The sequence below is a fragment of the Neovison vison genome, chromosome 1 (assembly GCF_020171115.1).
Source record: "Neovison vison isolate M4711 chromosome 1, ASM_NN_V1, whole genome shotgun sequence".
NCBI lineage: Eukaryota > Metazoa > Chordata > Mammalia > Carnivora > Mustelidae > Neogale > Neogale vison.
This window is the reverse complement of record NC_058091.1, coordinates 87,287,393-87,301,769: the sequence shown is the minus strand read 5'-3', so window position 1 is coordinate 87,301,769 and position 14,377 is coordinate 87,287,393. Positions and strand designations below refer to the sequence as shown.

General features: G+C 48.9%; 1 protein-coding gene across 1 annotated transcript in view; it reads left to right on the top strand.

Annotated features, from left to right (window-relative positions):
* The window catches only part of LRFN2 (leucine rich repeat and fibronectin type III domain containing 2), a 170,829-nt gene that overhangs the window by 116,782 nt on the left and 39,670 nt on the right, over positions 1–14,377 (top strand). The gene's annotated exons all lie outside the window — the stretch shown is intronic.

Sequence of the window (14,377 nt, the reverse complement as noted above, 5' to 3'; positions counted from 1 at the left end):
AGTGCCTCTCGCTGTCCTAAAAGACTTCTCCCATGGCCTATTGCATCCAGGCCAGCTCGACTTCTGCCTACCACCTACATTTCTCAGGATGGAGCTGGGAGGCTACCTTATTATACTTTTTGGAAATCGTATCAGTTAGAAATAGATTTCATGGTGAGTGATAAAACAAAACAGGACAGAACAAATAAAAGTGGCCTAAGTGGGAATGACTTTTATTTTTCTCTTGTGTAAAAGTGCAGAGGAAGTTCTATATTTGAGTGAAGAGCATTGCACCAGTGTTGATTTCCTGTTTTGACTATGCACTATGGGTAAGCAAGCTGGGGAAAGGGAGGTGAACAGTCAATGGGAATTCTTACCATTTTTTAAAACTTCTTATGTATCTTAAACTATTTCAAAAAATATATAATTAAGACAAAACAAAACTACAGGGAATCCAGGGCTATGTGGTAATACCATGGTACCCAGGCTTCTTCTATTTTGTTGTTTTCTATCCTCAACAGATGACTACCAATTAGTGGACCAAGATACATACTCAAGCTCTATCTGTGCATCTACATTCCAGCTCTTAGTAAAGAGAAAAGGATAAAGAAGAGTGTGTTTTTTTTCTTTAAGGAAATCTCCAGGGTATCCCCTTCTAGTGGCTTACTCACAGCCTGTTGGCTAGAACTTGGTCATATGATCATACCCGGGTACAAAGGAGGCTGGGAAGTGTAGTCTTTATTCTGCATGGCCTTTAGGGCAAATAACACCTGGGGATTCTTACTGGGAAAGAAGAGAACGGATATGAGAGGACTACCAGGAGTCTCTGTACTTGGAGGAAGAGCACAGTGCTGAGTGTTAAGGAAGACATGATTGATTTGATTGCCTTCCCAACTGTCCAACCTGACTTCCCCATTACCTCTCTCAATTACACCAAGAGGTTTCCCTCATTTTTTCCCTTTAACAAGATAGACTCAGTTCCCCTTCCTTGGTCTACTGAGACAGCACCCCATCTCCTCAGCAGTTCTTGGGAACTTAAGCCAGAAGCATTCATTTTCCCTGGCCCTGCTGTCTGTCGAATGGCAGGAGGCACTTAGGTAATGTGAATTAGGAGAAATGATTAGACTCTCTCAGCCTCACAGTATCTCCAAATACCATGCCCATGGGTCAGAGGATAATGCCTAAAATTTCATTAGGGACTTAGTTCCTTGGTTGAGGCAGCACAGAATTCTTGTTTCACCTAATCAGGTGTTAATATTTTAACCACTGATTTATTTGATCTTTTTGAGTGTTGCAGCAAAATAAAAATTCCAAAAGGTTAGAGCTGGAAGAGAATTCAGAGATCTCATTGCCCCAAACACCCTTCCCTTTCTACATTTGAGGGAGTTGAGGGTAGTAGGAGACTGTGGACAGATATCCTCATACCCTGTCAGGGGCAGCTCCCTTTTGCTTTCAAATTCCTTCTGTTCTCCTGATTACCATAATAATAAGTTTTTCCACCCTCCTCTGGGCTGGAGGCTCCCTGAGGTGGGGTCTGGAGGCGAGCACTTTCTTGCTGAGTTCACCAAAGCCCAGGAGTTGCTGGAGAAACACAACCCTCGCTGCCTCAACAAATCCCTGAACCTCTTTCTCCCAGTGATAGCAGAAAAGTGTGAGACCCTATTCCAAATCAGCAAGCCGCCTGAATTCTGAGGGCCATGATATAATAAGAGGAGTCATTCACACTCCCTCCCACACTGGGATCCTTGGGAAGGACAGTGCTCAGGGGCACCCCCCTCACCCCTCATCTGCTTGTTCTCTAATACTGGGAGCATCCTGCTCTTTGACATGTCAGGTAGGGCCTCCCCGCTCTGAAACTGTGGGGTGAGCTCTCTCTCTCCCTCTAAAATAAGTAAGTAAATAAATAAAATCTTTAAATTTAAAATAAGATAAAATGAAATGAAATAAAGTAAAATAAATAAAATATTCTCTAACCCCAGGTCCCCAGTTAGTGAGAGTGTGTTTGTCTATGGTGTTGCAAAAGTTAGCCATGTTTGGGGGAAGAAGAGAGACTGGGCTGAGGCTTACTTCTGACTCTCACTCCACATCCTAACATCACTGCAACTTTATTTATTTTTTAATTTTTTTAAAAGATTTATTTATTTTAGAGAGAGATTGAGAGCAAGCACGTGTGCATGCGGAGAGGGCCAGGGACTTTAAGCAGAGTTCCCAGATGAGCATGGAGCCCAAAGGGGGGCAGGATCTCAGGAATCTGAGGTCATGACCTGAGCTGAAATGAAGAGTCAATGCTCAACCAAATGAGCCACCCAGGTGCCCCAACATCACTGCAATGATAAAGCTAATTAGTGCCCCTATTAGTTTCCTAGGGGAAACTGAGACACAAGGTGGAAATGTGCTTAGCCTGAGGTTAATGAGAAGTTCCGTGAAGGTATTAACCCTTTGCAAAGAGGAAGTATAAACAGAGTGTTCCTGAAGAATTACTCTCATGGTGAAGAAAAGGAAGACTTTGTTACTAAGGAACCCTCGTCTGAGGGGGACACACAGCCCTGCGGTCAGGGATCCCCAGTCTGAGTGGGGAGACAGAGTCCTGCCCTTAGGGACTCCTATCTGAGGGGGGAAACACAGCCTGCCCTCAGGAAGCCCCAGTCTGAGGCGGGAGACATAGCCCTGCCCTCAGGGAGCCCCAGTTTGAGGGGAGACAGTCCTGCCTCAAGGAGCCCCTAAACAAGCAGACACAACTCTGCTTCTTTGTGAGTTTGGTTTGAGGAGGGAGGCGGGGTGGGTTTTGCTTTTGTCTTCAGACTCATGCCCCCCACGCCTCTCCTTCTTCCCTCAGCGCTGGGTCTCTCCGTCTGGACTTTCATAAGATTGCAGCCTCCTAGAGAACAGAGAGGATCTATTTACTCAGACTCTGTATGGAGCCCAGCACAGCAGGTGCTCAATAAATATTTATAGCTGCTAAGGATTTTAGCACAATAAGTACACATAACCTCAGTGACAGAAGTGTAATGAGCATGGCACACCGCAGCTGTGCTGGGGGCCATTGGTGGTAAGGAGCAGGGAGAGAAGGAGTTACTAATGAACCAGAAGTGTCAGAGAGGAGGCGTGAAGGACCCTTCTTTTTTGTGGTCTCCACGGCGGCGGGGGTGAGCGGAAAGCACCCCAGAACCCTGAGCAGGTCTTCATTATGATTTTCTGGGTCTTAGGCACTTTGGCCTTTGAAGGCCCCTTCACTAAAGAAAAAAAAAAAAAAAAATCTCTGCTTTTTCCTTGGGCCTTGAGGCATCCTATCCCCAAACTTCCCCCGGCCTAGCCCTGGAAGGGGAGCAGCCGGACTGGAGGAAGATTCAAGGGTTGCTTGCTGACCCCAGCTTTACTTGCATTTACTTCTACCCACGTGACCTACCACAACAGAATTTCTTCAGCTACTGACAGAGATCCCCAGGGGTGCTGAATTCTGGAATACGTTTTACGTTTTCGCTTTTTATTTCAGTGGCAATCTCCGATCCATTCTTTACCAAAGATTCTTTTGAGAACAGCCGGTTGTGACTTAAAGACAGTCACAGAATAAGAATTATAATGGGTGACGCTGTTTGGCGATTTCACTATGTGCTCAGCTCTGCCTAAGTGTTTTTTACATGGAGTGACTTGTTAATCTTCACAACTCTATGAAATTATCCAGTTTCACAGGCAAGGAAACCCAGGCACTGAGAGGTCAAGCAGCTTGCCCATGATCACACACTTCTAACAGCCAGGATTCGAGTGCATGTGGTGGCTGGACTCCACAGTCTGTGTGCTTCCCACTAGACCCCTTCTCTCGAAGTCAGGCTTCTTAGAACAGCACTTCTCCAACTGGGACTTCTGAAAGGGTCTTCCTTTGAAAGGTTTCTATAATTACTCAGCTTTGTTAAATACTGCTTTGACTCCCACAATACCTTGAATCTTTGTCTTTCTAGAATGTTCTCAGTAAGCTCACCAACCCTAGATACTGAAACCCTACCCCCTACCATTTAAGGCCACAGTTAGTGCTACCCCCTTCAAGAAGTGTTCCGTTGCTCTAGTTAGGAGGAATGTGTTCTGAAGACTCCCCATAGCATTTTGCCATTCCTCTCTCTACCTCAGTTTCCCCACCTCTAAAATGGGCAAGTAGTATTACACTATCAAATGGTATAAGTGAGATAACATGCAAAAGGGGCCAGACATACTGTGGACACTACCCGCCACCCCTGCTGGATTCCAGTTAGTCAGGTATGTGTAAGCTCCTCCCCAGAAGAGGCGGAATGTCCTGTCCAGTTCTCTTCATTCCCATGTCTGCATGCCCATGAGCAGTGTATGCTCAGCAGAAGCCCAACTGAGCCCCGGCTGCTGAGTTCGGCAGGTCCCGTGTCTGGGGGTGGTGGAGGCTGTGGGGGTTAGTATGGAGGGTCGTGGGAGGGAGGAATTGGCTGCAGTGTTCCAGATCTCCAGACAGTCTCCAGGGCAGAGGACAAATGAGCAAAGAAGGAGAAGACAAAGAAGATAGGCAGAGGCAGAGGGAGAGGGGGAAATGTGGAAGGTCATGGGAAGAAAGGGGGACAGGAGGGAAAAAGAGATAAAGGGGAGAGATGAGTCTGAAAACTGGGGAAAAAAAAAAAAAAGAGGAAAAAGAGAAATCCTGTGAGGTTTTCAGACTTGAAGACAGAGATGTGCCCCACACTTGAGGGGCTAGGGTGAGAGTGGACTAGTGTTAGGGTGCTCATGGGGCCCGAGTCTCCATGCCCCCCCAATCTCATTCAATGGGCAGGAAATAGACCTGAATAGATGACTGTCCCCTGCAACCGCACACAGATCCTAAATGCCCAGATGTGGAAACTGAGGCACAAAGAAGACAAGTGGCTTGCTGAGGACCAGGACAGGGCCAGGATGGGGACTCAGGGCCCAGAAGGCTCGCACATGCTCTTCCTGCTTTGCTAGTCTGTGCCTGTGAGTCAGGACGCTCACATTCCAACATGAAGAAAGACAATATTAGAGATGCAGAGAGCAAATCCCAGGGTAATGGAGCCTGGTGTTTGCAATAAAAATTTAAATGGGCCGTCCTGGTGGTGACAGTGACTTTTATCTGATCAGCCTGTCAGCGCTTAAGAAGGCCGGCTCTGTAAATGGCAAAACTAAATTGAATTCATATTTACTGCCCTTGAGTCTGTGGGGCTTACTGCTTTCAATGGATTCATCTCTCCCTTCTCTTTCTCCTCTTCCTCCTTTTCGCTCCCCCCTCCCTCTTCCTCCTTGTTTTTCTTGCACTTCCAAGTGGCCTTATTATCTGCCAACTCCTTAGGAAAGTTGGCAGCAGTGAAGGGCGCTCTCTCTGAGTGCAGACTCTTCTCCAAGTAAACTCTCCACAGCCCTGCCGTGTGGCCTAGGAGGCCGACCGGTGTGGACAGTGTCATGCAGGCCCCCTTGTCCTCTGGCTTCCTGGGTTTGGCTGCTGGAAGGTCTCAGCGGGAGGAGAGAGGGCAGTCTGAGAGAGAGGTGCTTACTTCCTTGGCCGGCTCCCTCCCAGAGGGCAGTTGGTCCACGGATGTGGCCTCTACTCAGGGTCACAACTCCTGTTGGTCCACTCTGCTCCTGTGGCTGTGACAGGCCCGGGTTCCTGAAACTGCCCTCTGCCTTGGCCCCTCTGGGCCTGGGAGGAAAAGGGTAAAGGCCTCTCCTCTGTTGCCAGTTCCCAGGCGCTAGAACTGCCTAACCCTACCCACATCCATGTACACTGTCCCTTCACTAAACTTCCTTCAAGCAACCCTTCCACTCTGTCACCTGTTTCCTCCGAGGACCCCGAGTGATAATGCGTCTCCATCCCTGGTCCTTAGAACTGGGAGGACACCGGAGAGCGACACAGCGAGGGAACAACAGGAGGGCCTTGTTCATTTGCTTATTACAAAGTGGGAGGAAGCCTTTTTTTTTCTTTTATGGCTTTTTCTTATGCCTTATGTCTGTTAGGGAATCTGTGAGGGTTATCAAACAGCAAACGTAGCCATGACTGATTAGTCCTCTTGCTTTTGTATGTCACCTTGTAGTCTAGGTTGGCCATTAGCTGAGGAGGATTCTGTTCCAGGGCCAAGGAAAGACCAGACAGACCTTGGAGGAGGAGCAACACGGGGTTCTTTATGCCCATGTCCCACCTTGCGGTGAGCAGCCCTGGGCCCACAACCACAAACAGGCGAGATGAAACAGGCAAAAATAACTCCCATCAAGAAGCCAATTTGATTGTCAAAATTCTTTCTGTTTTAATAATCAGAGGTGTTATTAGGAGCCCAAGATTAAATATGCCAAGCTTGATGTCCTAGCAAACACATAATAACAGGGCAGGATAATAACTGCAGGCCTTTGTAATGAGACCTCCTCCTTCCCAGAGCAGCCTGGGAACTTTAATGATATCCCACCCCGGGCTGCTCAGCTGAAGCCCTCTGCCTACCTGCTGGATGGGCCGCTTCTGGGAGGACCGGCCCTTGTGGGGACCCTAAGAGTGGGGTGAGGAGAGGGAGCAGAAGGACACTGGTAACGCTAGCTCCCAGTTCCAGAGGGAGTACTGCAGGCAGATGCTGGCCATATAGAGATTAGACACAGCCCTGTCCACATGGAGCCTTGCTCGGAGGTGGGAGATACAGCCCTGCCCTTAGAGAGCCCCAGTCTGAGGGAGGAGATACAGTCTTGCTTCAGGGAACCCCAGTCTGAGGGGAGACACAGCCCAGCCTCAGGGAGCCCCATTCTGAGGAAAGACACAGCCCTACCCTCAGGGAGCCCCAGTCTAAAGGGGAGACATAGCCCTGGCCTCGGGGAACCCCGGTCTGAGGGGGAGACATAGTCCTGTCCTCGGGGAGCCCCAGTTTGAGGGAGACACAGTTTTACCCTCAGGGAGCCCCAGTTTGAAGGGGGAGACACAGCCCTGCCCTCAGGGAGCCCAGTCTGAGAAGAGAGATTTAACTCCTATCTCCAGTGACCTTCAAGCCTGATATCCTAGTGAGATATCGACCCTATATTATGTTCTCCAGCTGGAGTGAACTTTAATGCTCTCTAGTCATTGCCTACCCTGTAGCCTGGATGGCTTAAAGAAGAAAAGCCAATTTTAATTTTAGCCTGAGCCAAACATAATGAGGAGAGTAAATCATAGTGTGAACCTTCCCTAGCCAAATGGAAATGAGTTTTGGATTATCTGCCGTTTTGAATTATCCACCCCACTGCTCCTTTCATTAGCCCAGTCCCAGAGAGGACCACACACTGAGGTTACCCCCTGAACGTGGGGCCCAAGGAAAAGTCAGGGTGCTTGGAGGCAGGGTGCTTATGAGTCAGTGAACCCAGGGGTGCTCTGTGATTTCGAGCAGGGAAGGGTTCAGATGGCAAGAACTGAGTTCTTCGACATGAATCTGTTGTGGGTGTTGGGGGAGACTTTGGACAAGGGAGAAGGGACTGGAGAGATCCTGGTGACTGGAAATGCCTCGCTATGTATCCATACCCTCCACATCCTCCCTCTGAGGTACAAATGGAGTGGCCGCCTGGCTTCTGGAGCAGGATGCTTGCTTGAGGCTCTAGGTGATAGCATCCAAAAGGTGCTCGAAATGGGGGCAGGGGGCATTTTAGAGAAGGAATCTTGAAAGTTGTGACTAAATCAAAGCAAAGATCTCTCTGTGTGAAACCAGAGCTCCCACACACTCACCTAAGGGCTGGAATAGAGGCTGACAGGGACAGGGAGGAAGGTCAAGGCTTAAACTGATGCTGAGAGCTGCCAGCCCCGTGGGCTGTCTGTGTCCCCTAAGCAGGGACAGATCACAGGCAACCATGGAGATTAATGCATCTGTAGTTGACAACACGGCAGCAAAACAGCATTTGTTTCCATCAAAGCCGAACAAACAAGCTTGTTCCCTCTCCCCTCCTCACACACCATCGGCTCACGGGCAGCCTCATTCACATCCAGGCCCCCATTCGTAAAACCAGGCCCCCCTTCTCCCTCACAGCCCTCCATTCAGGCCAATACAACCCGTTCACTCACTCACTCACTTGCTCACTCACCTCCATTCACAAAACACCCCCTCACTCACACAGGAGGCGCCTCCAGGCGCGTGATCAGTCAGACGTGCCTGCTTCTTCACACACACACACACCTTTCCATTCACTTTGCAACCCTGGTATCGGCACTCCACATGTGTGTGCCCATGGGTCTCCCTCAGTCATACTCACTCACACACTGGCTCACAGCTGTCTTGAGACAAGAGGGGGAGTGCTTCACGGCCCTGGTGGTGAATACATTGGATGGAAAACAATTGCCATTCAACTCTTGCAACCAATCCTTTGTGTGGGAACTCAGGTCTCCTTCCTTCCCAGAGCTGCTAGGTTTTGTTTTGTTTTTGTCACTGATGAGAATGTGTGTGATTTTCATATCATTTTTTTTATTTCCACATGTGGGGCATTTCCACAGTGGCCCAACCTAGGTTGGTACCTCACACAATGAAAGTTATAATGAAGAAGTGGGCCTTGAGCTGGATTCCCCAGAAGTGGACTTGAAACAAGGATCTGAGTGGAAGTGGTTTATTTGGCGGGTGATTGTAGGTCACGCAGGAAGAGGAGTGAGGGTGGGGAAGGGAAGACAGCCAAGCCAATATGGAGTGTGAGAAGTAGAGGACAGCAAAGGCCATTGGGTTCACTGTCACCGGAGACCTCCAGGAGACTGAAGACCGTGCCTCAGAGTCATCTCACCAGTTGGGGGAGGGAGTTGAGGTACTTATCCTCCATCCCCTCATGGGGAAGCTCTGGTTGGGCCTGCTGTCTAGGGCACTGCTTCTCCAGCATGCCTGGCCTGCCCCAGACAAGGGCGAGCATGTTCCCACTACAAGTCAGCATGCGCAGGGTGGCAAAAGTGCCAAGGGCCACAACTGGTCACGCGAGAGCACTCATTTTCTGTCAGTCGCTCATTCGTTTTCTCATCAGACATGTCTCCGATGCCTCCTCAGTGCCAGGTACCGAGTTTGCTACTGGGGATTCAGAGCTGAACAAAATACAGTCCCTGCCAAGAAGGGGTTCCCAAGTGAATGGGGTAGGAGAGAGCAAAACACATAATTACACTGCAACACAATAAAACCTATCATGGATGCATTAACACAGAGGCCTAATGCTGTCACCGAGAACAGAGAGGAAGCAGCTCTGAGCTTAATAACTTACTTACAATAACAACTGCTTATCTTGCACAATAGAAGTTTAAACAGAGTATAAATGGGCTCATTCTGCCCTTTTGATGTTTTTGGCATTATCCCCCACCCTTTTTTTTTTTTTTTACCTGTTGCCCATGCTGTCTTAGACCCCTGTTTTAAACAAGTTTATGCCAAAGTTTAGGGATTCAGGATGTGGCCTCTGCCTCCACGGTTTGTTCTGTGTGCTAGCATAGAGAATGTTCTTGCCTGTTCTGTGTGAGTGTCTTCCGTAGGCAAGAAACTCGGAGGAGAAGGGGCTCCCTTGGGGATTCAGCTTCCCCTCTCTCTCTCTTTCTCTCTCACCTCCCTCTCTTTTGCTACCCCCTTCAAAGGAGAAGTTGTGACTCCAACATCAACATAGGAGATGCTTGAGGTCAAGAGGCTGGGCCTCTCCCATCAGACTGGGAACACTGAGGTCTCAGGCTCTCTCTCCCTCCAGCACAGACTCATGAGGCTTGCTCCCTTCTTTTTTCTGAAGGTTCTAGAAGGATCTGCCTACAGGGTACCATCTGACAGGGAGCTGGAGAAATCAGCTGTCTTGTGTTAATTCATTTTCTTATCCCTAAAAGGAGCCCCAGTCTGTTACATCCTGAGGGGACCTGGGTGGTGGAGGTGCTGGAGATGGGGCTGAAAGGGCCAGAAGCCTCTCCCTGGAGCCAAACACGGGGCTGGGGTCAGGGCCCCCACCTGCCAACTCCAAGACCAGAAAAGCAGCCCCCTCAGCTTTTGTCTGGAAGTTTCCTTTCCCTATCCCCTGGCTCCAGAACCAGTCCCTCCAGGGCTCGCCTTGAGTGGTCTGACTTATGGGGAGCAGCAAGGGCTCCAGGAGGGCAAGTCTGGAAAGAAGGCGCAAGCAGCCGCCTCTCCTGACAGATCTGAACCCCTCCCACTTTTATTAATTCACACTTTCCTGGCTGGGAGCACCCTGGAGGGGCCATTTCTTTTTACCTGAAGCTGAGACAGGCATCTTACTTGATTTACAGGCTCTAGGGGCGGGTGGCTCCTTGGCTGGTTGCTAAGGTATCTTTTAAATGGAAATCAGGGTGGAGAGATATCACATATATCGTGCCAGCCATCTGCTGAATGTTGCCTCTTCTGTCTGGAACAGCTCGAGGTGCTTCTGACAGGGAGGCAGGGCCCAGGGGCTGGAGGGAATAGGGAGGAAAGTCTGTGGTCTCACCATGGAGGCAACGAAGGGGAACTTTCCTTTACTGCCGCCATGTCCATTAGTTTTCCGCTTTCGGTCCTTGCCTTTCTTTTTCCCCTTTGTTTTAAATATAAAATCCCATCTGGAGACTCTGATTACAAACCATCAGCCCTAGTTTCACACGCTATATTTATTGCCAGTATATTTAAGTGTGTGTGTGCATGCGTGTGTGTGTGTGCACGTGTGCTTGTGTGTGCTTGTGTGTGTGTGTGTGTGTGTGTGTATCACCACCATGAGACCTGACAGGTGGGTCTTTCTGAGCCAGTTAGGCCCCTGCTTCTGAGAACAACATCCCTAAGCAGGAAATGCAAGTGCCCAAATTTAGTCAAACAGCTTGGCCGTCACAGGTTATGAAGAATCCCATGGTGGTGGCAGCCACTTCCTCCCTGTACACCACGCACATGGAAGCCTCTGGGCTGTAGGGTTGGGTGGGGGGGGAGGGGTGTCTGCTTTCCTCCAAGGACAGCCTAGAGCCAGAGAGTCATAGTTCTCTGGGTAATTGGGAGACCTTGGGCTGGCCCAAACCTCTTTGAACTTCATTTCCTAGTGGTTGAAATGGGGATAGCAATGCTCAAGGCCACAAGGTATGGGAGGGTAGGTTGTTTACTGTGCAAGGCTGTCCAACGAAAGGGCCCTACAAATGCCCTGCAGGGTCACCTGTTCCTAACTGCACACGAGTACCTTATGGACCAGGGGCAGCTATCACCTCGCAGAGCATCTGGGAAATCACGTGAAGAAACCCAGGGAGGGAAGAGACACTGTTTCTGCTTAGAGACACGCAGGTTCTTGCGAGCACCGCAGATCCAGGGAAGAGTGTTTATCCTCCTCTCCGGGATCCTCTGTCTGCCTCTCCAGGCAGCCCCCTCCTTTCCCTTCCCCTAGCCCAGGCTCATAGACATTCTGAGCAGATGAGCTCTTACTCCTCTGCAGATGGATTCCTTTGCATGAAGGCTGATGTTGACATTTGATACCAGCATCCATTTCACAGCCTCGCTTCTGATCCCTATGGACCTCTCTCAGCTTTGCCCACAAATAATCCCGGAGCCCCTCCTGCCTGCTTTCATCTACTCCTTTGTTCCCGAGATTGGACCTCTATTCCTAATCTCCACCTCTCCTTGCTCCCCTCTGCCACCTCCCCCATCAGACATATTTAGGAGAACCGAGTTGCCCCTTCCAGCTCAACTCCCTGCTCAGGAGGGGGAGCCCCCACTCTGGGCTTGCACTAATTATGCGCACCTACACGTTCCCCTTGCCTCCCTCCCAACCTGGGCTTTAAGCTGCTTTTTGTTTGGTTGTGAGAGTCATATATTAAGTGACAGTTCTCAGAATACAATTTTAATTAAGATTCAATAGTCACTTCTCTGTCAGTAATCTTCCATGCTGATGACTTAAAATATATTTACCCAGTTCTATTATGTCACAGCTTTGAATTCATTAGACGTCTGTTAATCCTTAACAAACTTTTAAAAAGCAATTTCCAAGGACAAAACTGTTTGAAACAATGAGCCCCGCGCAGGGTGCTCACCCTGGAGTGTCCCAGGCTTCCCTGCTTGCTGTCGCTGCTGCCCTCGAGCAGAGGGCGGGTGACCGGATGGAGGACAGCCAGCCCCAGAGGATGCTGTAGGACGAGGCAGTCTGCCCACGGTGCGCTGATGCAGCCCAGACGGCTAGCATTCCCAGCGGGAGGGGCCGGGGGAGGATCTGGAGGGACAAACCACAGAGAGCTCGCCCAGGCCACAAGAACGTTTGGCCCTGGGTTCCTAGGAACTTGGTAAGCCCTCCCATTTCATTGCGCAGCATGATGTGAAAATGCTGGACGTGCGTCTTGGCCTTTGGTCACTTCAGTGTCTCTTCAGGTCTCTTTAGGCGAGAGCTGTAAGGAGGATGACTTTCTCTCGGGACCCTAGGCTTTCAGCATAGTACCCCCACCCCCGACACACACGCACCACACACACATATGCACATGCACGGCTGCCTCCCACTTAACTAGGGAGGGACATCCCTGGATCCCCAATAGGTGGAGGGAACACCGTTCACTTCTACTTAAGAAGATGCAGTAGCCAGAGGAACAGGGACTCCCTGACTGTAGGACCAGAGTGAGTCATGCTGGGAAGGACAGCTGATACTTGACAGAAGATGCTTCTGAAGTTTTTTTTTGCTGTGACCACACCTCTCCATAAAGTGGTTTTCTCAGCTGATCAACCGAATGAACCCTGAACAGGGTTAATACAGACCTCAGAAACTCAGTGACAATGCCAGAAACTCCCTTGGCTTCATTACTACTTCATTTTCATTTAATTGATATTTATTGGGCACTTGCTAGAAGTTGGGTGTGGTGCTAGGCCCTGGGGATACAGTGAGAGGTGGACAAGTTAGCTAAGTTCTCTGCCTTTTGGCGTTTACAGTCTAGGAAGGCAGATAGATACGAAAGGAAGGCATTATAATTAAAAGCGCAGTGAGCATTCTGTAAGACAAGTATAGAATAAGGGACACACAGCAGCAGAGCTGAATTTGGTCCAGGTTGTGCGGAGGCTTCCTGGAGTAGGTGATGTGGAAGCCATCAAGATGTAGAGGGAGAAGAGGAACTTGGCCAGGCAGGAGTGGAGGGAGGGAGCGAGGCCAGCAAGAGACCAGAGTGTGTTGGCAGTCTTGGAGGAAGACCGAGCATTGCGTTTATAAGTGAGAGATGCTGAGCCTTGCTGGGAGGTGAAAAGCAATGGAATGGAGAGTGGTAAGAGATAAATAAACCTGAGTAGTGGCATGGCCAGCCCCTTGCAAAAATGTGTCCTTATGCTAAAAAAAAATAGGAAGAGGGTCAATGCAGATGGAGAAGATTCCTGTTTGTTTTTCCAGGGTCCCAGCTAAGTAAGGACCTGAAAGACCTGAGCGCCTTTGAGCACAGAGACAGTGGCAGGCAGAAAGCTTCCACATGTGGACACCTCTGGGTTGGATATTCCTGGTAGGACCTAGGTCAGGGTGGCCAGGACCCCTCCGGGCTGTGAGAGCAAGGATTGGCAGGGTGGGCTGTGGCTCAGAAGAGCCCAGAGAAGAACTGTGTAGAATTAGGCACATTGGCAAGGGCTTTTAATGACGGTGATTGTAATGAAGATAAAGAGGGAAAAAAAAATCCACCACAACAGAGGTTAGTAAACTTTATCCAGAAAGGGCAAGACAGTAAATACTTTTGGCTTTGCCGGTCACATGATATCTGCTCTAACTGCTCCCTTTTGCCACTGTAGTGCACACACACACACAAACACACACATACATGCCATATCTGTAGACAATATGCAAATAAATGAGCACGGTCGTGTTCTAATAAAACTTTATTTCCAAAAACAGGTGGCAGGCTAGACTTGGCCCTCCGCTGTAATTAGCCACCACCTGCTCCAACAGTGCTGTCCAATATGATACCCGATGGCCACATATGACCAAGGAGCACTTGAAATGTGCTCTCAGTATTGAAGACACACCCAATTTTGAAGACTTAGTATGAATAAAAGAATGTTAAATATCTCATTGATAATTGTATGTATTGCTTACATGTGAAAGCAATATTTTAAATATAGTGGTTCAAATAAAATACATTAAAATTTATTTCCCTTCTTTCCCTTTTTATATGCCCATGAGAAAATTTTAAGTTACATTTAATGGCTAGTAATCATCTTTCTATCGGACAGGGCTGATCAGAAACAACACTTTATCCAGATGCAATACAGATTTAGTCTCTGACAGTAAGGGGTCTTAGGTGGGGGATTTACCCTGAAAGATGCAATAATGGAATTCGTATCTTCACCATAAAGTCGTATCGGATTGGAATAAGTTTTTAAATTTGCTTTATATCCTTTTAGATCTGCCAGGTGTTTTTTTCTGCACTTGTGCTTCTCAAACTGGGAGCTCCGGAGCCCTACTTCCTCCAGATATTAACGATGGCTGCTTCTAAAAAGGAATATCTTTAGCTTAAAAGGAGGGA